Source organism: Panulirus ornatus, chromosome 16, assembly GCF_036320965.1.
Source record: "Panulirus ornatus isolate Po-2019 chromosome 16, ASM3632096v1, whole genome shotgun sequence".
Classification (NCBI taxonomy): Eukaryota; Metazoa; Arthropoda; class Malacostraca; order Decapoda; family Palinuridae; genus Panulirus; species Panulirus ornatus.
The window spans coordinates 13,713,811-13,739,573 of record NC_092239.1 but is presented as its reverse complement, the minus strand read 5'-3'; the positions used below and the strand labels follow the sequence as shown (position 1 = coordinate 13,739,573).

Genomic DNA, 25,763 nt, shown 5'->3' with positions numbered 1-25,763 from the left:
CCGCGCCTGCCGCTGCCCCTTCCCTGCTCCCCTGTGGGGTCCGAAACCCTCCAGGGATCAGTAAAACAGGCGGCAGGAGAGCGGTTGGCACCTTATCTGGCGGTATCTTTACGGTACACAAGGCAGAGTTGTGGCTACATCCGGTAGGGTGTGCGTCTGTGTGTGTGTGTGTGTGTGTGTGTGTGTGTGATAATAAGAGTGTTTAGGCTTAATTTTGTGTCCTTAAATGTCTTCCTGGGTATGATTATCAAGAACGTTGAATTGTAAACCCAAAGTTTGCCGTGGAATGGAAACGGTAGACTGCAGCAGATCATAGAGTCTTGTTTATTGTGATTTCATGATTAGGTTCTGATCCATTATTTTGAACATCATCAGTGTTTAATCGTACACACCGTTTTTCTGTTTTTACCACCTCTTCATATCTAGCTGCAGCTCTGCGTGGTCCGCATCACCTGGACAGTGTCTGGTCTTTTTGTAATATAAGAAAAAAAAAAAAAATCGAGAACAAGTTGCTGCAGTCAGTCCTTGTTCCACCCGCGGCAAAGTACCGGATCTAATACAGCAGCGTTCGTGAATGTAGTTGACGTTTTACAAGAACTTGCTTTTAAGATTCGTTATGTGTACCTTGATATTTACGACTGATACTGTGGTTAAATTAATTTCCTCTTAAAATCTTGCTTTCAACGTAAGAGATTGATGTAGGGCTTGTAATACTGTGTGTTGGATGTTGCAACATTCAAATGTCACAAGACTCGCTTGGCTGGGCCAGGACAGTCCTCCAGGGTATTGTGGCAGAGGATAATGAGAGGGTAGGGCCCCTGGATCCCTAATTAATGTTGGACGCCTCCAGTAATACAGAAGGTGGAGTGTCCGAAGCAGGATGCCCGCGGCTGATAGATCTGTTTCTTTTGTTTTGTGATGTGCGTGTTTTTCTCTGTGAATAGAACTGTGAGGGTTTATATATATATATATATATATATATATATATATATATATATATATATATATATATATATATATATATATCCGATTCACTCTGTTTCATATGATGACACGTACAAGCAATGGATTCGAATCCCCCCATATCTTCACATCGTCACCGTACACTTTCATTCTCCATCCGATATTTTTCTTTGATGTTATATGTTAGTGTTTTGGTCTATACTCTTAGGTGCAGTACATCCAGTCTTATTTTACAGGTCTTCCGACGTGTGTATTTATCGAGGGTGTTTCCTGATTTGATATCTAGACCAGAGTTGTAGTTTGGGTTACTTTTTTAAAATCACGCACAGGTCATCACATATGTTGTACTTTAGGCATTTTGAGACCAAGTTATCAGGAATATGAAAGCCATGTTCAGCAGTATGTATGAACCCGTACCCTTGACGGTGGAGCAGACGACTAGCGCAGTCCAGAGAACCATTATCCGGGTGAACAGTTCACCTGTATAATCAGTATTGTTGTGTCCGTAAGGGAAGACCCAACGCGTTTACGTCCGTCTGCATCATCACACAGACTGTGCCCCATCTTCATGTTTTGCGTTGTACAGGACTACTCACCGTGCACTGCACCGCCCTATTGACTACCCCTTCTCCCGCCCCCGCCTAAATAAGGGTGTAACAGGACCATTATCTCTCCTTGATCTTAATCTGCCGAGTGCAGAGCGTGTGTCCGTCCGAGACGACGCCTAGCAACCTGGACACCACAGTAAAGTCTGCCCATCAGTGGCGATGACAGGCGGGAGTGCGTGCTCGCCATGTGCAGCTGCCACACTGCCGAGGCCAGTGGCCAGGAGACAGCTGCTGGATTGAGTGAACCTTTGGTCGTCTACACTCTAAAAGGAGACATACCAGCCCAGTCACGCCCCACTTGAGGGGGGGTTATCTTGGGGAGTTATCCTCCAGCCACTCCTGGAGCCTTCGCTCACCGCCATACAACGCCCGTAATATTTATAATTTGGGCTTTCAAAAGCCATACTGTTTTTCTAGTGGCACATCCATCACAGAACAGAAAACAAGATAAGTGACTAAGGTCGAGATATACAATCTTTAAACTTCGTTCAGGAAATAGATGAAAATTAGTGTATAAACGAATGTTATTACACTTGTTGCCAACAATATAGAGACACTTCTGATAACACATCGCAAGAATCAGTGTGATTTGTACATTACTAAACATTCAACACCAGTAGACCAACCACTCTCACAACACGAACATGATTTTTGTTGTCTACGGCTTTATATATGACTGATCTGAAAGCTTCGTTTCTCGGCCATCAAGTTTAGTTGATGAATGGGTCATCGATTAAACTCAGAAACTGCTCACTCTGTCCTGCATCTCCGGGCGTGGTGGTGATTTAGATTTTATAAGGAAAAATTATCTCGTGTAAAAATGCCGCTCGTGGCTCGATGGCAGCCATCAGAAGAACACGTTCTAAAATTGTGCTCTGGTGACTAAGTGAAGCGATCAGGTCAATACACACATTCATCAACCCACCAGAAATGATATTCCGTTGTTGCTTTTCTTAGATTTCTTTTCCTGGGATGGTCTGCAGTTCATTAGCGTTACACTGTGAGCGGTTTAAGAATTAACGGAGTTAATCATCGAGTCGGCTAACTTAATGTTTTTTTTTTTTTTTTTTCTTCGGGAGGATAGCTGGTTTAACGCAAAATGTCATTCCGATGAATGAAAAGGAGGAATCCGCCAGCTTTATAGCTTAAGAAAAAAAAATGTACGAAATTTGATACAAAGTTCACAGATCCTTCACTGAATTGTATAACTCAAGTGACTCGTGGTGCAATTGCCTTAAGACGGACTGTCAAATAATGTACAACATAGTTAAGTGTTCAGTAGTTTCCTTCTTTCGTTTATTTATGAGTATTGAACTGCTTTTGTTTATTTATTGGTATTGAACTGCTTTTGTTTATTTGTTGGAACTGAACTGCTTTTGTTTATAGGAATTGAACTACTTTTGTTTATTTATTAGCATTGAACTGCGTTTGTTTATTAATTAGCATTAAACTGCTTTTGTTTATTTATTAGTATTGAAATGCTTTTGTTTATTTATTAGTCCTGAACTGCTTTTGTTTATTTATTAGTACTGAACTGTAATATTTCTTGACAATGAATGTGGATATAATAAATCATGAATACACATACTTAAAGATCTATAAGTACAGACATTCCTCCATTCCTGACGTCACAGGAAAATAATGAGAGATTCCTACACTATGATTCTTCACTGGGTCACCATCTGTCGTGGGACTTTTGAAGGGAAAAATGTCTGTGAAGAGTTCCAACCGTTTCTTACAGCTGTGGGTCATCCCACCGTGTGTGTGAGAGAGAGAGAGAGAGAGAGAGAGAGAGAGAGAGAGAGAGAGAGAGAGAGAGAGGGAGACCGTTATACCACTTAGGAACGTCTACTCTACACCGGGAAAGCGTTCAGTGTCATACGAATGTATCCTCTGCTGGAACCTGTAATTATTTGAAATTGATGCTGTGAGATGGTATTGAAATCAGTCGTGAATTCGTGAATTCAGTCTTAGTAATACTTTTTCAATATATATATATATATATATATATATATATATATATATATATATATATATATATATATATATCAGTGGAAGATACCATGACGTAGTTGACATCAGTGTAATTGGGCAGTTATTTCAGTTGGTCTGTCTGTGCAAGTGTAGTGGGTAAAGAATTTGGAGACTGGAAACCTGGTACTTAACTTGTTGACTATTGATTTTCTCTACAAGTACCGGCACTCTGAAATATGATTTACCTAAGTGTTTCTCTCGGGATATAAAAGTTAAAAGAATATCTTTGGAAAGATGAAGCTATTTTTCCCCTAATATACGTAAGTTCCAATACGAAGGTTAATTTCCTGAGCACGCTACCTGTCATATTCGTTTTCAAAAATAACTAATTAATTCATAGAAAACGCCTCGTTTGAATTTTGCCTAAGGGTAAACTCTCTTAAACATCAGTGCCACTCCTTCCTGAGCCACGCTAATAAGTACTTGTACATCACGGTTGGCTGGTGAGGTAATAAACATGGCAGGCAAAGAGGGCACTTAGCTACCACAACACATAAGAGTGGGCGAGACTAGTAAAAGTGCAGAGCCACGTGGATGCCCTGTGAGTTCAGGATAGCACTGGTAACCCGAGCAGTTATGCTGGTAGGAAGGAACACAACACGCTCACTGTTCCGTTGGGCTGCCATTGGCTCATCTGTCGCCCGGGCGTGTTGATGAGCGTCACCCGTGCCCATCCGGGGCTTTGTACCAATTAACCGATGATTTGGCCTTTTTTCTCAATGATGCTAACGAGTGGGGGGTTCAGTTGAATTGTTTGATTATGAATTTGAGCATCGGTTCCTATCGAAATCGTTTATCTGTTGATTATGTCTCCTTTCAAATTAGGATAATAAGATAATGATGATGGTATATGTCATGATTTGTTTGAGTCTTCAAAATTCTTTTGCTGAAATGTCACATTATCTTAAAACATGAAAATAAGGATGGTTTAACGGATTTTAATTGTAAAAGTGGTCCTGGGTATATATATATATATATATATATATATATATATATATATATATATATATATATATATATATGAGTGTGTGTGTGTGGAAGTCGAGAACATTATCTCGGAAAGCAAAAATGGGTATGTTTGAAGGAATAGTGGTTCCAACAATGTTGTATGGTTGCGAGGCGTGGGCTATGGATAGAGTTGTGCGCAGGAGGATGGATGTGCTGGAAATGAGATGTTTGAGGACAATGTGTGGTGTGAGGTGGTTTGATCGAGTGAGTAACGTAAGGGTAAGAGAGATGTGTGGAAATAAAAAGAGCGTGGTTGAGAGAGCAGAAGAGGGTGTTTTGAAGTGGTTTGGGCACATGGAGAGAATGAGTGAGGAAAGATTGACCAAGAGGATATATGTGTCGGAGGTGGAGGGAACGAGGAGAAGAGGGAGACCAAATTGGAGGTGGAAAGATGGAGTGAAAAAGATTTTGTGTGATCGGGGCCTGAACATGCAGGAGGGTGAAAGGAGGGCAAGGAATAGAGTGAATTGGAGCGATGTGGTATACCGGGGTTGACGTGCTGTCAGTGGATTGAATCAAGGCATGTGAAGCGTCTGGGGTAAACCATGGAAAGCTGTGTAGGTATGTATATTTGCGTGTGTGGACGTATGTATATACATGTGTATGGGGGGGGGTGGGCCATTTCTTTCGTCTGTTTCCTTGCGCTACCTCGCAAACGCGGGAGACAGCGACAAAGTATAAAAAAAAAAATATATATATATATATATATATATATATATATATATATATATGTGTGTGTGTGTGTGTGTGTGTGTGTGTGTGTGTGATACATATTTACAGTTAGAAGAGATTTATGATCATGAAGCAAGGGGTTTAAACAACTGCTACGGTATGTACGCGGCTTCCCGTGATTCAAGTTCGGGCAACGCATGTTCCCATGGTTCCAGTTTAGCTCCGCCGAGTCTCGTTCATCCAGTCAAACCCCGCAGGTTCCTGCGGCAGAGCTTCGCAGGTTCCCCATGCATCCAGTTTAGCTCCGCGGCTTCTGGCCTCTTTCTCTCTGTGTCTCCAACTCTCAGAGCAGCAGTAAACCAACCATCATACCTATGCCAGGTAGACCCGAGCCTTACGACACTCGGAAATATGAACTATTCATTGTGGCAGCGCATCGAACACTCGCCAGGCAACAGTTCCGACATCAACTATTCCGTCTCCCTTACCTCCTTGAGAAGAGAGAGAGAAAAAAAAATACCAACTGCTAAGTCCTAGTAGGTGGTGGATGCTAATAAAAACTCAGTGGCGAGAGGAACCTAAGGTCATAGTGGCCTGTTGCAGAGTAGAGATTTAGCGCTTCATAATTCCGGCACGAAGATTAGCTCCCTGCAGCCGGTGGCCCGGGGCGCCCCCAAAACAAGGCGACCCTCCTGCCACCAACCCCAACTCTCACTCGCATTGTTACGTTATCTCCTTTTTGTTTCGTTCGGGCTGCATTTTTTTATGTTCGTCGTGGGATTCTTTGTGCAACTTACCCAAAGCTATTATTATTATTATTATTATTATTATTATTATTATTATTATTATTATTATTATTATCATTATTGTATAGGTAGGAACTAAGAGAAGGAGTCTGGAAGGTACGATGTACACATTGAACCCGGCTGTCTCCCCCACCCCTCCTCCCCCCCGCAGAGGTATAAGTGAGGATGCTTGTAATTTGCCACTTCCGGTCCTCTCCCGCCCTGCCGGGAACAGAGGTCAGAATGTCTACACACAGACCTCCCCTGTTGTCTGTTGATGGACGCGCACCCACGGGATGGCGTGTTGGACAGTCGTACGCAACGGAGTGGTTGTGTGTGGGGAGAGAGGAGGAAGGGGGAGCGGTGGTGGACACGTTAGTTCGCTCACCTCCGCGACGCCAGACATCGCCTCCTGATGTTTCACAAGAGCCTTGTTGGTTCACCTTGTGTTGTTCCTGGTGAACCCACCGGTCTGTTTACCACAGGATGATCATTAAGTCTAGACTTTTTTACTTGCGTATCAAACAAATGCTTAAAAACGGTAGAGTCGATGTTGACATACGTGTTATTGGGTTTGACTGCCGAGTTATTTAATGGTCAAATTTAATTCTTGCAGTCCCGTTAGGCTCTTTAGCAACATATACGTCAAATGTACGTACAGAAATTGTAATTTACTGTTTTATGGTCACTGTGGTTGAACCTGGGCATGGAATGTGTACTACAGAGAAAGGCATTCTTTTTATGTGCGTCCAAGTCTCACGACATGCGGGAGGTGAATGATAATCAGTGGGCGAGTAGACCAGAGCGTTTACGATTCTTTAGTCACCCATTTGATAGATTCGTCAGGTCTTTGCCAAGCACTGGGCCCGTTATGTGACAACCGGCTCTGGTGTGAAAGATTCGCCTGTTTTAAGGTGTATGGATTTTATTTTCAAGCCGTGTATGAATGTTGTATGGAGAGACAGTTGTGTCGATATCGGTTTCAGAGGCTTTTCTTTTAAACTATCTGCCTCGGGGCTTATGCACCACACTTATAGCTCTTATTAATAGGATCATATGTTACGTTGGCCAGTTGCCGTTTCTCGTCGGTTCTGTTGCCGCCTGTTTGGAAAAGCAGAGATAATAGAATAACCAAAAAGAAAAAAAGAATCGTGTGTGTGTGTGTGTGTGTGTACCGTTAATGGATGAGGTAGTTGGTGGCCTATATTTCACTAAAGGATCTGCCTTCATTGTTATAATTCATTATTATTGTTATTATTATTATTACTATTATTATTATTATTATTATTATTATTATTATTATTATTATTATTATTATATGGGAATTATTTACAATAATAGAAGAGAAGCAGACGAGCAGCAAGTGATCATTGATATCAGATCATTAGAGTCAGGACATCTTGAGTTCTAGGAACATAATAAAGAGATCTTAACGGAATCGCAGCCTCGAAACAGGGCGTCGAGACGCACAGTTAGGAAAGTATGATTTCGAAGCTTCGAACAAAGACTTCCAGCAGACCACAGCCACCAGAACTTCATGGAATCGAAGTTTCGAATAAATGGTTTCAGGAACTATAGCCAGCAAAGCTTCATGAAATCAAATCTTTGAATAAAAAAGCTCTCGAAACTATAGCCAGTAGAACTTCTGTAATCGAAACTCCGGACAAAGAGCTTCGCGAAAGATAATAAGCGGGGCTTCATAGACTCAAAGCTTCGAACAGAGTAACGCGTGCGGGGAGGGTGTGATTTAGTATGAGCTGATGATCCAGTGGTAATGAAGATGGACAGGACATTGGACTATGCTGACGGAGGGATGATGCGCAGGTGACGGCCCGACACAGGGATGGTGACGGCTGATGGAGGAGGCACGTCGTGACGTGTGTGTGTGTGTGTTTGTTTGTTTGTAGTGAGGAAGGCTTTAATATGGTGGGGGTCAAGGGTCATGACCTTAACACCGCCTGTACACCGGATGCAGGTCATTACTCATCATAGTACACTTTACACTTTTCTAATGTGAGCAGCGTGTGTTTTTGTATGTACACGTTTACAGATTTGTGCTGTAAGTAAAGGTATTAGTTGTGTATCTGTGGTCAGTGCTTGCACGTTTACATGCGCCAAGCACATAGAGAGTACGATCATTTACATACATGCGTATAACTCTGTCATGGATTGTACTGCATGTCAATGTGCATGACGTAAGGATGTTGTGCATACGTTGAAAATACTTAGTGTGTGTGTGTGTGTGTCTGTGATTATTGGTTTTATTTTACGGGTAGAGTTTACACTCGTGTTGCCCCATCTCTTAACCTTGTCTGTGTATCATTTCTTTACACTGTGTACACACACACACACACACACACACACACACACACACACACACACACACCAGCTTAATCTAGGCACCCATGTATCGACCAGCCCCAGGGGGAGGATGAACATTTGGGGTTGGCTGTTTGCCGACTGCCGCTCCCAGTATTCGAACCCTGACGGGCCCATATGAATTACAACCGAACCGGTTAATTCCTCTCTCTCTCTCTCTCTCTCTCTCTCTCTCTCTCTCTCTCTCTCTCTCTCTCTCTCTCTCTCTCTCTCTCTCTCTCCAACACCATTTTGTTACTGTAGCCCAAGTGTGAAGAGAGTTTACTCTTGCATTCCACAGGTCTCAAGTATACCTTTATGTGTATGGCAAACTTGGTTTACTTCGTGTGTTACATGCTGAGGTGATACTCGTATGACACAGAGTCTGAATTCGAGTTATTTTCCGATGGAATTTCGGTCGTTTTAACTTGTACTCTTTCAGCTTCTTGTGACATCCCCCCCCCCACCACCACCACCACCACCACCGCTGCCATTTCCCCCACCACTATACGCCAATTTCTCCCACCTCCTCAGTCATTCCCCCCCCACACCACCTCCATCATTTCCCCCTCTGTCATTTTCCCCACCACCTCTGCTAGACCCCACACCACCTGTGCTTCCTGCGTCTCCACAAACAATCTCTCCCCACCCTGCCAGTTCTGCCCTACTTCGTTCTCCCCCGCGCATCACCTCCATTACCCCTGAACTCTGAGGAAATCACTGTAGTTCTTCTGCACAAAAAAAAAAAAAGCATGAAGGTTTTCTTATAATTAGGAATTTGATATTATCTCGAGATTATAATTGTCTTCGTGAATGTGATGACTTCCCTCGGCAGCCAAGTCCGTAACTGGTCTGAAGTAGTGGAATTAGCGATAGCATTTCAGACAGAGGCTGACTCCAGTGGTTAAGATTGCTGGCTGTTAGAACTGCTGGCTAACGTCAACAGATCCCGTTAGCTTCCCTGATCTCCAGTCAACATCCACTATTTTTGTTGTCATCATCATCACTGTGATAAAGTTAATGTTGTGCCGCTTTACTTAATAAACTTCGGATAATGAGGGGAAAATACCAGCATCCGGCCGGGCCGGAGGAAATAATGAATTTAGGATCTTCAGCTGGTTCGGCTCTCCAACCTGTGAAGCGCTGAGGTACGCCTCTGCTGGTGGTGTAGGTACACCTCTGCTGGTGGTGTAGGTACGCCTCCGCTGGTGGTGTAGGTACGCCTCTGCTGGTGGTGTAGGTACACCTCTGCTGGTGGTGTAGGTACGCTTCCGCTGGTGGTGTAGGTACGCCTCCGCTGGTGGTGTAGGTACGCCTCCGCTGGTAGTGTAGGTACGCCTCCGCTGGTGGTGTAGGTACGCCTCTGCTGGTGGTGTAGGTACGCCTCCGCTGGTGGTGTAGGTACGCCTCTGCTGGTGGTGTAGGTACACCTCTGCTGGTGGTGTAGGTACGCCTCCGCTGGTAGTGTAGGTACGCCTCCGCTGGTGGTGTAGGTACGCCTCCGCTGGTGGTGTAGGTACGCCTCCGCTGGTAGTGTAGGTACGCCTCCGCTGGTGGTGTAGGTACGCCTCTGCTGGTGGTGTAGGTACGCCTCCGCTGGTGGTGTAGGTACGCCTCTGCTGGTGGTGTAGGTACACCTCTGCTGGTGGTGTAGGTACGCCTCTGCTGGTGGTGTAGGTACACCTCTGCTGGTGGTGTAGGTACGCTTCCGCTGGTGGTGTAGGTATGCCTCCGCTGGAAGTGCAGATACGCCTCTACTGATGGTGCTGGTACACCATTCCTGGTGGTGTAGGTACGCTTCTGCTGGTGGTGTAGGTACGCCTCCGCTGGTGGTGTAGGTACGCCGTCCACGGTATCGTCGGATCCATTGGGAGCTGGTCACACCGAAGACCAGAGAAGTATAGTCTTTAAAGATATGGATGATCTTACTCGTGGTTGTTTTGATGATGTGGCCGCTGTGAGCAGAGAGGTGGGGTGGTGAATACTCTGTATACTGGTGGTCCGCCACAGAATGGTTCTAGCTGACAGACTGGGCCATGCAGGGCCGTATAGCCACACTCTTTACATGCGACAGTTCGACCTGACGGTCAGGAGTGACTTGTGGCGTACGAATACGAGAGAAGTCGTACTTTCCCCTGTGTAGTTTGGAGACACAGCAGCTTAGGGTATATTAGGAGCACTGACTGTGTGCTGCAGACACACACTCCATCTCTGTGTCTTGATGTGTGAGAAACTATTCCCTGTCAGTGATAGGTCTGCATGAGATGGCACAACTCTTATACCAGATATGTTCAGATTATATGTACTTTACGTTTGTAATAGAAGAATCTGATATATAGAATAAAGAAAGGTGTTAGTTTTTATAATGGACTTAGATCTGATGTCATAATTACCTGGTCCGTGAGGTGTGGCAAAGATCCCTTGTGTCATCTCTAATCCCATTGCGCTGTTGGTCATATGATGACCATAGCTGTCGCAGTAGATTTGTGACGATCAAGTACTTCGAGCATTGCTAGAATTAACCAGGCATTGCGCACCTCACACTAACAACAGATGACTCCAAGTCACCGTCTAGTGTGACCATGATGTGATGTGTCCTCACCATATTGTGTTGTGAGATCACATCACATGAATATCTGTGATCTTTAGGGTACGACTTTGTTTTAAGATCTCACTGCCATTGTGCTCATCGGAGGCTCCCCAGGTTCGTTCCCAGATGTTCGTCAGAGGAAGTAATTAAGCGTCCTTCCCTGTCGCTCGTAGACAGCAACGCTAGGTGCCTGTGTCAGGGGTTAGGGCATCTTGGCCGCCAGTGCATCACTCGACACAGGAGAGCCAGGTGACATAACACATCCTTTGGTCTATCTCTCGAGGATATATCTTGATGGACGGTACTGGTATCATGCATTGCCGACCAACAATGAAGATGGATCGTACACTCGGCTGTCCTCTTTGTTCGCTGTTAGAGAAGGATTTTTTTCATATCTGTGTTGTTGTTGTTGTTGTTGTTATGGATCTATGGAAGACTATTCTTGTCATGTCCTTGCAAAATAGAGCTATTTGTAATGATCTGCTTGTACTGTACGGGGAAGGAGTTTACACTAGTAGGGCCCCATCTCTTGAACAGTCTCTAATACCGTGCACCATTTTGAACTTCTGTATGCTGTTCATAGTTACCATATCCTCTTTTCGATGTATTTGAGTCATCTATCACTCTTATACTGTAGACAGTGTGTGTGTGTGTGTGTGTGTGTGTGTGTGTGTGTGTGTGTGTGTGTGTCTCGTTAGGTAAGGTTCTTAACACTGGCCGCAGAGCCGCGGGCTAACCACTGTTTTTGCTACCACCAACAGGTTCATTTTCCGGCACCCGCTGAGAACGATACTCAAATGTACTTTATCCCTGTACTTGTAGTGATGACACTTTCAGACGGTCTTACCCGCTGAATTACATTATCAAAAGCCGAAGCAGATCTTTACACACATCGGTCGTTAATTCAGTATAATCCACCGAATCCTTGACTATCTCGGGGTGCCAGAAATCATATACACTTAACAAGAGACGCCAGTAAAGACTTGGCCAGTATTTAGGTTCTTGTAGATGAAGATAACAGTGATGGTGGAGACATTTTGTGGATAAGATTTGCATTGAATCACTTCTGATATATCTTGGTCTCATGTCATTTTAGGGTCCGATCCTCAGTGTTCATTCTTTGTATACATGTGGCCGGCTAACACTGACGCCTGACTGAATTTTGTGGGGGGAAAAAATAAACTTTTCCTTTTTCAAACGCTCTCTTCTGGCCATGTGGGCCAAACACTTGCTAGATCACTCTCTTCTGGCTGTGTGGGCCAAACACTTGCTAGATCACCCTCTTCTGGCCGTGTGGGCCAGACACTTGCTAGATCACCCTCTTCTGGCCATGTAGGCCAAACACTTGCTAGTTCAGGCCCCTTTGGCCATGTGGGCCAAGCACTTGCTAGATCACCCTCTTCTGGCCATGTGGGCCAAACACTTGCTAGATCAGGCCCCTTTGACCATATGGGCCAAGCACTTACTAGATCACCCTCTTTTGGCCATGTCGACCAAGCACTTGCTAGTTCAGGCCCCTTTGGCCATGTGGGCCAAGCACTTGCTAGATCATCCTCCTCTGAGCCGAGGATTATCATTTGTGTAACCACCGTACTTACAACTGTTGTCCAGTTAAAGTCACAGTGATACTCTTGTCTTCACTGTGCCTGGAACTTGGGGTCGGGGATGCGAAATGTTTAGACGCAGATTCTGGTGTTAGTTTGAGGCTCCGCGTCTCCAAGATTTTGTTCCCTATTGATTATGGTGGATGGAGGATGACCCTAGAGAACTAGGCAGACACGCATCATCATGAGAGCATTACCGGCACAGGTCGTGTTTGTGTGTCTATGTATTGTGGGCCGTTTACGTGAACCGTCACCAGGACTGGTTCCGGACGGATCTACGACAAGGCTCTCAGACTTGTGCGCGACCGCCAGGAACCATATAATGACGGGAGAGGTGGCGCTATGAAGCCGTAGTAGTAGATTAAACGCTACAATTCCTGACCCTCGGCATGAGAAATGGGCCGTGGTATCTCAGGTTATTGGTCCTTCTCACGCCAAATACTTTGGCCAGGAAAAGTGGACGCAGTATTGTATTTCACTTTATAACAATGTTATTGTCAGCCTACCTGTGCATAGAGGTGGATACGAGAGCTGCTTTACAACCTGCATTTCGAATCCGTGAAGTTACATATGTTCATTGATGCCTTTCTACTGCAAGTAGCGAGGACAGTGATAACGTAGATGTGAGATGAGACTGACAACAAACTTTATGAATCTGAAGACATGTTACCCGGCAGACCAGGAGAGGGCTCTCCCGCGTGATGAATCAGTCCACACAACACGGCAGCAGTTTCGCCTCTGGATTACAGACTCTCTCTCCTCTCTCTCTCTCTCTCTCTCTCTCTCTCTCTCTCTCTCTCTCTCTCTCTCTCTCTCTCTCTCTCTCTCTCTCTCTCTCTGGCGTTGGATCAACTCAGAATGGGACGTGAAGCAGAGTCACCCAGCAGACTTAAGAGAGGCCTCTGCACACACATATCAATTCCCAAACCATCGCCACGCTGTCCTCTTGGGGTTACAGACTTCTCACATTTGCATCTGCCAAGGAGGCGGAGGAAGTCTGGCAGGACCCGAGAAGACAAGGTACTCACTCTCTCCCTTGATGCTGACCTCCGTAAACCTTTTAAGAAGGGCTGATCCTCGGGAGACTGCTGGCGTGGTGGACGGTGTGACTCTGTTGTCCCCTCCTCGATAAGGGGTTCCTCAGTGTTCGTCTGTGGCGCCCTTCATCACTACAGAGGGGAGCAGCACGGCCCATCCCGCGTCGCAAATGAAGATGGTCTCTGTTGAGTGTTGCTCCCTCACACAGAGCTAGGATATGGTTCCCGGCTAGGGACACTTGCTGAGCTGTGGCTCCCGGCTAGGGACACTTGCTGAGCTGTGGCTCCCGGCTTGGGACTCTTGCTACACCCGGACCGAACCGGACTCTCGACCACATCTTGCATGAGAACGAAATATACGCTAAAGAAAAATTCATCCCCGAGAGTTTGAAAGTGACTCGCATCGCCCCACTCCACAAAAGTGGAAGCAAAGCAGCGCCCCCCAAAACAAACTAGCAACCGATAGCGCTGATTTTCGCCCATTATCAAAATCTTCGAGTGAAACCTAACGTGTAAAGTGAATGAAAGTTTGGAATCGAGCGATGTACATAACCCAGGACAACATTGTTTTACAGCAGGAAGATCTTGCCTCTGCCAGTTGCTGGACTACTATGATAAGATTGTTCACACGACGGGGAACAAACAATATGCTGATATGATTTACACATACTTTACGAAGGTATTTGATAAACATAACTATGGTTACAGAGCACAGAAAATGCTTAAGACGGAAATAATCCGAAAAACTAGGAGATGGATATACAAGTCTTATCGAACATTACACCATGAACAGCATGCTTTACAGTAGAGATAGATTTCAACTCCTATTTGGAGAAAACAAGGAAACATAAAAAATACAAAATACCTGACAGACACAAACACTGTCATAAACCTCAGAGTAATAATGTCTAACGACCTAACCTTCAGCGAACACTACACAACAATTTCCTCCTCCAGAAGGAAGGTGGGATGGATCCTGCGGACTTTCAAGAAGAAAAACTCTATGATACTTTTCATGGCGCTGATTCTTTCATGAATAGAATGTTCCTGTTCCAGCATTACCTTACAAGACCGATGAATATTGCAGGATTAGATAGTGCTTACTCCATACTAAAGTGGTGAAGGAACTAAATTACTAGGAACGAGTGAAATCACCGAGGCTGTTCTCCCCGGAACTCTCAGGGGAGAGGTATATCATCATCATCATCTAGACCTGGAAAATTTTAGAAGTCATGTTCCTCCATCTTACGCTTGGATATAGCCTCCAACCTTCACGACAGGCATGGAAGACTGTAAATTACTACCTCTGAAATCCAAAGTGTGATGTGCAACAAAACAGAGAACACCTTGAAAATCCGAGGAGCCCAAGACTACCAACAACTTATCTGCCGAGAGTAGGAACACCGTGGGATGCAGAGTCAAGTTCAAGAGTGCCCTGGACCAGTATTTACAAAGTGTACCAGACCAGCCAGGCTGTGGGAGCTACGTGAGCCTGCGGGCCGCAGCTTCCGACAGCTTGGTCGACCAACTACCCAACCCAACCCCATGGCCTCAGCCCGGGCTGTAGGGTTAGATGACCCTAGATGACTTCAATAGGTATTCTGTGTTTACTAGTTACAGTACCTGTTGATGGCAGGTAAGGGAGCTGCAATGTTGTGGATGTGACCCCTGGCTATCGAAACTGCTGGAGTACGGCTGGTGGCTAGCTACACTGCTAGGGTGTGACTCCTGGCTTGTGACACTGCTGGGTTGTGGCTGCTGGCATGGGACACTGCTGGGGTGTGACTCCTGGCTTGTGACATTGCTGGGGTGTGACTCCTGGCTTGTGACACTGCTGGGTTGTGGCTGCTGGGGAGTTACGCCGCTGGAGTGTGGGTGCTGACAAGGGACACTGGTTCATTCATTGATGAACACCTTATTAAGACTCCTGATGTGTATGTACCTAACGTACATACGTTTATAGCTTGCCACACGTACCAGTACAGTGTCCATGTACGTGTTTTATTTCATGTATTATTTCCAAAGGACCTGTGTCTGCGGAAGAGTCCTGGTGGTGTTACCCGGGACTTTTCTAACGCCTCCTTCAGCTCAAGGCTGCTCTACTTCGAATAGCGGGAAAAATTTGGATTCCTTTGGAGTGAGAACCTCTGGACTAGACTGTCCTCTCAGTGATACAGCCACTACAATGATGACTTGTCGCTCGTAGTGTAACCGCTTGCAGGCGGAGCCCGTTAACACACACACACACACACACACACACACACGCGCGCGCGCGCTCATATTGTATGCTTCGCCATGCTGCTTAATGTAGGAGTGATATAAATAAGTAGTTAAATCATTCTCTCTCTCTCTCTCTCTCTCTCTCTCTCTCTCTCTCTCTCTCTCTCTCTCTCTCTCTCTCTCTCTCTCTCTCTCTCTCTCTCTCTCACACATAACCTGGACACACCTTCCATTATAACACTGTGGCGTCCGCCCTTCCTCCCGGTCCAGCCTTCAAACACGCACCTGAATATTTTTTTTTTCTCCTCTTCCTCTGTCTTCTTTGCCCCCTTCACTGTACTCCTTTGTTATGCTCTTCACTCTACCTCTTCAGTATATCCTCTCGACGTCTTGTACATTCATGACTCCCAGCGCACCCTCTGTAGTAGTTCTAGAGGACAGTGAGTGGACGGTAGAAGTTCTGAGAGGACAATAAGTGGGTCCTATAGAATCCAATGCGTTTCCAGGTCTTGAAGGTGTAATTTATCATTTACTCCTCGCCTCTCGTGACACATCTTGTGTACCTGGGTATACATGGGGAAGCCAAGTAGCAAGAGACCTGATGGTCTGTGACGAGGTTATCTGCTGTAGAACAGTACATGGGAAAGCCACATAACAGAGGACCCGTTGGAGTGTGGTGAGGTTATCTGCCGAAGGGCATTAGAAGTATTCTGCGTTAACTACTGTGAATAGATGGAGACAGGGTAGTCAAGCATGAGGCTCCTCCCTACCCACCACTCCCTCTGGCATATCACCTGGCAGGAAACAATTTACGAAGGATAGAAATCAACGTAGAATGGGAGGCTGAAGAGCGGAGATGAGGGTAGGGTGGGAGTACCAGAATGGGAAGGCTAGGTTAGGGAGGCCTAGTGTGGACAGACGAGGATGGGGAGACTAGGAAGGGGAATCGAGGTTGGGGAGACTAAGATGGGGAGACCAAACTGCGGAGACTATAATAGTGTGTGTGGTATAGGCGGGTCCTGGGCGGTATCTGGACGCGCCTCATATAAGGAATCAAGACCCCAATAAGAGTTTTGTTTCGTTAATTGAACTCTGAGAACAGGTTCACAGCTTCTCCACTCACAACAGGTCCCAGCATCATTCGCTCTGGGTGTTAACTATGATGACAGGAATCATTACCACGCGACGTCGGCGGCTCTGTTGAGTCTCGAACCTGTGTCCTTCAAGATGATCCTTGGTCGGTTATTGCTCCACACACATGTGTATAACAGATAACAATCAGGAAAGTGAATCGACGTGATTTTTCCAAAGTACAAAGGTTACACAAGCTTAGGGACATCTTATCTGTAGTTACTCATTCTCGCAAGAGATAATGTCAATCAGTTTAGGAAAGATTAGAAAGATTAGGAACAAATTAGAAAAGATTCTGTTGAGGTAACTCGCTCTGACGAAGTAGACCATGGCAGTGGTAGTTTGCTGACGGTTCTGGCGTCACGTCACAAGGCAGGAGAGTAAGAACTAAGGGCCCGGTGCTCCTGCAGGAGGAGGGGTTTAATTACAGTTTGTGTGTTACAGGGAGAGAGTGTTACACTCGTGGTGCCCCGTCACTTAACCTTGTATATATATGGACCTTGTATTTACTCGTATGTATCCACATACACACACACACACACACACACACACACACACACACACACACACACACACACATACACACACATACTCTTCAGCCTAATCCAGATTCCCATTCATCGACCAATCCCGAGGGAAGGATCAACAGCTGTGTTAGCTGTGGGCCGAATGCCGTGCCCAGAATTCGAACCCATGCGGGCCTGCGCTAACTGATGTTTATGACCACTACTACACCACAGTGTGTGTATGTGTGTGTGTGTGTGTGTGTGTGTGTGTGTGTGTGTGTGTATGTGTGTGTCTGTGTGTTCTGTCCGGCGGTGGCAGATATTTATGACGCCCGGCATCCTTCCCTCGCCCCTCCCCTTCGGGTGACAATTCTTTTTTTTTTTTCAATTGTGACATTTACGCTGACGACACCTCTTCACCCTCCCTCACCCGCCTGCTTCCCTCACTCTACATTCCCTCCCATAACATTCCCTCGGTGCACACTCTACAATCTCTCTCACCATACTCCCTGATAGTACATTCCCTCCCACTACGCTCCCTGGCATTATACTCCCTCTCACTAGAATCCCTCTCATTACAATCCCTCTCACTAGAATCCCTCTCATTACAATCCCTCTCACTAGAATCCCTCTCATTACAATCCCTCTCACTAGAATCCCTCTCACTACGCTCCCTGGCATTATACTCCCTCTCACTAGAATCCCTCTCATTACAATCCCTCTCACTAGAATCCCTCTCATTACAATCCCTCTCACTACGCTTCCTGGCATTATACTCCCTCTCACTAGAATCCCTCTCATTACAATCCCTCTCACTACGCTCCCTGGCATTATACTCCCTCTCACTAGAATACCTCTCATTACAATCCCTCTCACTAGAATCCCTCTCATTACACTCCCTCGCTGTAGACTTGGCACACTCCCGCGTCATCCGTGTCCCGCACACATCCCGCTGTTCTTAACACCATCACTCACAAGGACGCCCATTCCCACCACAACATTCTGTAATGAGTTAAAGATGTCGAGGTATTACTGACCTCTCCCGGATGATGAGTCAGGATGCTGCTGCTGATATGGCCAGGATGATGAGTTAGGATGCTGCTGATGTTGCCAGTAGGATGTTGCTGCTGCTGACCTGGCCAGGATGATGAGTTAGGATGCTGCTACTGACCTTGCCAGGATGATGAGACAGGATGTTACTGCTAGCCTGGTCGGGATGATGAGTCAGGATGTTACGGCTAGCCTGGTCGGGATGATGAGTCAGGATGTTACTGCTAGCCTGGTCGGGATGATGGGTCAGGATGTTACGGCTAGCCTGGTCGGGATGATGAGTCAGGATGTTACTGCTAGCCTGGTCGGGATGATGAGTCAGGATGTTACTGCTAGCCTGGTCGGGATGATGAGTCAGGATGTTACTGCTAGCCTGGTCGGGATGATGAGACAGGATGTTACTGCTAGCCTGGTCGGGATGATGAGTCAGGATGTTACTGCTAGCCTGGTCGGGATGATGAGTCAGGATGTTACGGCTAGCCTGGTCGGGATGATGAGTCAGGATGTTACGGCTAGCCTGGTCGGGATGATGAGTCAGGATGTTACGGCTAGCCTGGTCGGGATGATGAGACAGGATGTTACTGCGAGCCAGGTCGGGATGATGAGACAGGATGTTACTGCGAGCCAGGTCGGGATGATGAGTCAGGATGTTACTGCTAGCCTGGTCGGGATGATGAGACAGGATGCTACGGCTAGCCTGGTCGGGATAATGAGACAGGATGTTACTACTAGCCTGGTCGGGATGATGAGACAGGATGCTACGGCTAGCCTGGTCGGGATGATGAGACAGGATGTTACTGCTAGCCTGGTCGGGATGATGAGACAGGATGCTACGGCTAGCCTGGTCGGGATGATGAGACAGGATGTTACTGCGAGCCAGGTCCGGGATGATGAGTCAGGAATGTTCCTGCACGCTCTGGTCGCGGATCGCTGGGAGACAGGATGTTACTAGCGAGCAAGGTGGGATGATGAGTCAAGGATGTTTACTGCCAGCTGGTCGGAGCTGATGAGACAGGATGATTACTTGCGAGCCATGGTCGGGATGATGAGAAGGGTGGTTACTGCGAGCCAGGTTGGGATGATGAGTCAGGATCGTTACTGCTAGCCCTGGTCGGGATGACTGAGTCAGGATGTTACTGCTAGCTGGTCGGGATGATGAGACAGGATGTTACTGCTAGCCTGGTCGGGATGATGAGTCAGGATGTTACTGCTAGCCTGGTCGGGATGATGAGACAGGATGTTGCTGTTGTCTTGACAAAGGATGATGAGTCAGCTGCTGCTGTTGACCTGGCTAAGAAGATAAGTCAGGATGCCGCCGCTGATGATGAATCAGGGGGCTGCTGTGGCTGCAGACTTGGCCAGGATGATGAATCAGGACTCGAAATTCATCTCAGGACTGAGGTGGGAGCAACAAGGGCCTCCGGGCGGGTCTAGGAAGCATTCTTCTGCCTCCTAATCTTCTAATCCTCTATTTTCATCCTAATCCAGCATCATCAACTCCATTACCTCGCCAGTGTACCTGCAAAATAAAGGAAATCATTGCAGTATATTTCACACTAAAGGTATAGGTGACGTAGTCATAAAAAATTGTAGATTGGGGTGGAATTATTGGTACGCGTGGAGCCGAAGCCAGAGGTGGCAGCGGAGAGCGGATGTCTGGAGGCGCCACAACGCGACCCGCATATTGATAAGGTTAGCTGCCCGGCTTCCCGCCCGCCCGGGTTAATAGTGGTTATGATACACTTTATCAGCGGGAGGCCACCTATAGCCGTGTATACATGGTCAAGTGTACAGGCCTATTGGCCAATGTATACGGCCCTGTATATGTATTGGCCGTACTGGCTCGTATATACGGCTTGTATGTCATAAAACTATGAATACAGACTGTATGTAACGCGGATTACATTAGACTTGCTCTCTCTGTTCAGCAAGACCGTATATACTTAGTTCTTTTAAGCATGGAGTTCCTTAACTTTACACGGTCGAGTTAGTCCAAGGTTAGCCGTGTTTACGAGTTTTAAGCAGTATTTTCAGTCATATTGACCCACTCGTGAAGGAATGGATTCTGCCGTTTTAATGTATATAGAAGTCTCATGCAACGTAATCATCCGTGCTAGCCCTTGTATGTATCCATGTTACACCGTGTTTTCAGTCGTATTGGCTCTTGTACACATTTTCTCAATGAGTCTATGTTACACCGTGTATTCAGCCGTATTAGCCGTGTAATGTATCTGCTTCGCTGCGTATTCAACCGTTTCCGTTCACACCTCCTTGTTACATTGTGTAGATATATACATCACCCTGATTTTATTATTATACTCGGCTGTACACATATTTATTAAACCCTGAGGCTGATTCCATTGTGACATTGCCATCTCCATGACCCTGCGTAACATTTCGAGGATGACCTCGTGCCGTATTACACTTGGAGGCTGAGGTTTAATTAACCGTGTGGTTAGGCGCCAGACCTCGGAACACGTCGTGGTCTGGCCGAACCTCATCCCGGCTATGCCTCACGCACGACTCCCGTGGGTCGGCCTCGCCTTACCTCAGCGGCTCCTCAGTTGAAACCTAGTCTCACATGTGTCTAACATCACAAGAGTCTGTTTGGATATTTGAAAGCAGATTAGTTTTATATACTTAAGTGGCAACACTCCTTCCAAAACTTACTTCGAAGTTTGCAATGTTTTTCTCATTTTCATTTGTTGCTGTGTTAGTGTCTAAATGCCTTCAGTTTGAAGATACGAAAATAGGTGGCTAATTTGTTTACGAATAAGACAAAATGTATTTTACGTGTACACTACTGTGGCAGAGACATCATATCTGTAGTCAGTTTTGGTGAATGAGGTTGTATGTCAGTCATTGTCAGTATTGCTGTTGATTTAACGAATAACATGATAAATTCATAATGCACAAACAGTATTTGGAAAAAATTTTGTATGGCTTCATTTATGCTTGTCGCTCAACGGTCGTCGACATGAACATGTCTCATTTTAACCTTGAAATTACTTATATCTTGAGATAAAATGTTTAGGAAACGATATTTCACAGTGAAGCCCACACCAAGAAGATACAAGCAGTCTAGTCACTAGGTCTGTGAATTAACTTTGCAAATACAAACGTACTTCCTGTGGCAAGTCACAGGGTCTGGGTAGTATGACTAACTTGAGCGCCTACTAACATATTCTTCTCAAACACTAACGAATTGTAGTTTTGGTGTATTTTAAAGAAGAAGTTGTTAAATGCGTGTACACTATACTTTGTAGAAATTTTAGCCATAGTGTTCGTTAATGATTATACAAGATAATTTGAACGCTTTCTCATGGCAATGGTTCACTGCTGTAGCTAGGGGGTATCTTAGCTCTCGACAAAGTTTATATTTTTGTGAAGATTTCTGAGCTAGGCTCAAACAGTAATATCAAAAGGCACCCACTCAATTCTTGAAACGTTTGCACTGTCTTCCAGCTCAACTCATCCTTGCTGTTTAGATCTCAAGAACTTTCGTCATACCCAGCATCACAGTTACTCTCCTGAACCGGAAATGCCTGCGGTAGCCATATTTGTTATGGTGTGACGTCACTTCGCTGCCCCGTCATTTAGGCCGAGTTACGTTTAGGTCAGCATGACCAAATACTTCTTTTATGTACTCATTGAGGTAGTATCTATTAGTGCGTGTGTACAGTTTCGTCCTCCAGACTTCATTGCTAGCTTGTCACCATTCGTACAGATTAAGGATTAAGGATACCATTACTTTGCTACAGCAGATAAACTCGCGCTGTTTTCTGTTATTTAGCATTTTATACTGCCATGCGTTCCTCCGTCCCTGAGCACGGTGGGAGGGCAGAAAGCGTGGCCAGCAGCCGGACCTCTTTCCAATCTTCGGTATTATCGAGACACGATGACCGGACGCCAGGTGTGCAGCTTCCTGAGCAGCTGCTGCTACTACTCTTATGACTTCTACTTAGGCGATCCTCAAAATTTGGAACGACAAGACGGCTAGAGATACGATAATGACGCTGAGATGTCTCAGGTGAGGGAGTCCGAGGGAGAATAGCATGTGGGAGGAACCCCCAGGGTAAGTCAAGGCTGTGTACCTCGTCCTGCCTCAGCATGGCATCTCCCGGGGCCTGCCCATCCCAGGGGCTGCGGGGAAGTTACGGGGATCCGCCGCCGGTGGGACCCCCGTGATGACCTGCTTTTTCTTTCCTCTTGCTCCCACGATTCTCTTGTAAGTCGATTATGCCAGAAAACGCCCGGGAAACGCATTACGACACTGTAAAGTCTAGTAATTGAAAATGTTTCATGTATTTCCACTTGATCTCATGCATTAGAATCTTTAAAGAATGCTACATTTTGTTTTTACATGCGTAATAAGGGTATAACAGTTTTGCAAGTAAGATAGGCTTGTTAGGCCAACACAGAGGTAGCCGATTAAGAGTGGGGGTCACTGTAGTTTTAGCTCCTGTGTCTTTTGTGTAGGTGTCCATGTCTTCGGGAGGTCACCAGGGCTTGCACAGAAAGTTCTCATGTTATTTTTGGTTGATATAGTAGAAGAGAAACTCCTCTATATTGTAGTAACGCCACCAGCTCATAGAATAAAAGTACCATTTGTGTAAGTTAAGTACGAGTTCCTGGAATAGATGGGCAGAGTTCTAGAAAAAGAAAAGATACCACTTTTATAGAATATATGTAACAGATTATTGGTTGGTGTTTAGGTTTTAGTCCTGTTAGCTGCTGTCAGGTTCATCGGGACCATCAACATCAGGGTATGTTCCCCCGATAGAAGAGTCTTGAACACCTTCTTTAGGTATTCAGAATGATTTTAAAATCATATACCTTCCCCTTGATCACGTAATAGAATAATATTACCAATTTATAGAATAGAAGGACTTGACTATAAGAAAGGAAGTACCAGTTTGTAAGATAGAATTACCAATGCTTAGAAGACATTAGGGTTGTAGTGAATCGAATCGAACCCAAGGACTGGCATGGTGTAACGGTTAGCGTTCGTGACGTGCGGGCCGTTTGGGTTCAGACCTGCATATGTTCGAATCCTGGGAACGGCAAACGGTCTCTAGTTCACCTAGCTGTTCACTTCTCCCTAATGGTTTGGTCGATAGGTTGGATACCTGGCACATACACAGGAGTAAAGACATGTTGCGCATATACGAGGTTAAGAAAACGCGGCAACACAAGTGTAAAACTCTCTCCCCGCAAAAACGAATATTAATTACAATGTTAAGTCACACTCCCAGCTGATTGACACTGATCTCATCACGCACTCAATCCACTAAGTTACACGCACTCGACTATTGGCGTACTAAGGCTTGCACCAGACGATTTTTTTTTCGACATTCTATCAAAAGCCAAGATCAGTACATAAGACCAAGAGACGTGTAAACATAAGGGTGATGACTGCATCCTGAGCTCGTGTGGTATAGATGGTGTCCACGGCGATGACATCTGTCCTGATCCAGAACACGAGTACCTCGATGGGGAAGAATTTACGTGCTGCTGCCGCCGCTGCTGCTGCTGCTGCTGCTTCTGCCTCTTCTGGAGGAGAGTTGGAGTGACTTGTAGTGTAGGATGGCGAGGGAAGTGAGAGTGTTGGGGTGGTTGGGAGTTAAGAGTTTGGGAGGGGGGGGGAGGGAGTGGGCGTCGGTGAATGTTGTGGGGAAGTGGGAGGTAGTCGGGTGTGTGGGGAGAGGTGGTCGGGTGAGGGACAGGAAGGTGAAGAACCTGTAGAGGTTAATGGGTGGTGGTGGGCGTGCAGGTAACTGTGATGGGGGGAGGGGAGAGTGGTAGGGGTGGTGTTGGGGGGAGAGTAAAGGGTTGGGGCGGGGGGGATGGCGGACAGCGGCCGCTTGCTGCCGGGGTACAGGAAGAGTCAGTAGTAGACAAACAGGAAGTTAAGCGGAGGACGACCAGTACACGAGAGGCGTACAGAGATCTGTGCTGTAACTCTCTCACACCAGCCTACACCTCCCTGAGGATACACCAGGCCTGCAACACCCTAAAGTACACCAAGCCTGCAACACCCTAGGGTACCCCAAGCCTGCAACACCCTAGGGTACACCAAGCCTGCAACACCCTAGGGTACACCATGCCTGCAACACCCTAGGGTACACCAAGCCTGCAACACCCTAGGGTACACCAAGCCTGCAACACCCTAGGGTACACCAAGCCTGCAACACCCTAGGGTACACCAAACCTGCAACACCCTAGAGTACAGCAGACTTGCACCTTCTCCTAGGGCACAATAGCCTCCAATGAATAAAGAAACAACATACACGTACACTCACTGTGTAAATGTACAGAATACGTTTTCTCTCATCATCATCATCATCAGTGTTTCCAAAGTGCTTCGTGTGACATACCTCCATTACTACACTGTGTTCATGGACTGTCATGTAAAGACCTGTGAAGGAGATGGGCGCCTTGAATACTGAAGAGCAAGTGGTTGTACATTAAAGATTCTGGTTTATTTATCTTCATCTTTTTCACAGTCGACATTCCTGGGAACTCCCTGCTGACGTCACCAGATCTTTGTAGATACCAAAGTAGTGAATAGTTCCTTGAATCGACTGACCGGATGTGTGTTCCTTCCCCCTTCAGTGATCCTTTCCCTCACCTTTCCCTCGGACACATGACCTCTGACCTTAGGAGCTTCTAGGGGAGGAAGGGGCGTTCCCAGGCCTCACACACTTCACTGTAACTAAGTCCTCTCTGGGAGTGGCCATCCCCAAGTCACACACACACACACACACACACACACACACACACACACACACACACCTAGAGTCACTTTGGGGGTGACGGTACTTGAGCTACACACACACATCTACCTGAAGACCCTCTGAGGGCGGCTGTACCCAAGATATACACATCTCGAGACTCTCTGGGGGGGAGGTGACCGTTGCCAAGTACCACACACAAAACACGACTGGAGACTCTCTGGGGGTGACTGTCCCCCATACTGTCTCCACAGGTCTGACTACCCTGCTTGTTAGTGTACTGCTTGTTACATCCCGTCTTACAGTCGAAAACATCAGCTCTCGCAACGGCAAAAGATGAGTGAGGAACATCTACTGGCTACAGGGACTAAATTTTCTGTCACACACCTCACTTATATTGCTGGCTGTATCTTCCCGTGTTCTCCCTGACATGTGGCGAGTACAAGCTATAGACTTTATTTTG

The 25,763-nt window shown here is 46.1% G+C and overlaps 1 protein-coding gene across 9 annotated transcripts in view; it reads left to right on the top strand.

The window, feature by feature from the left end:
- The window catches only part of LOC139754160 (uncharacterized), a 143,808-nt gene that overhangs the window by 105,954 nt on the left and 12,091 nt on the right, over window positions 1-25,763 (top strand). The window lies entirely within an intron of this gene.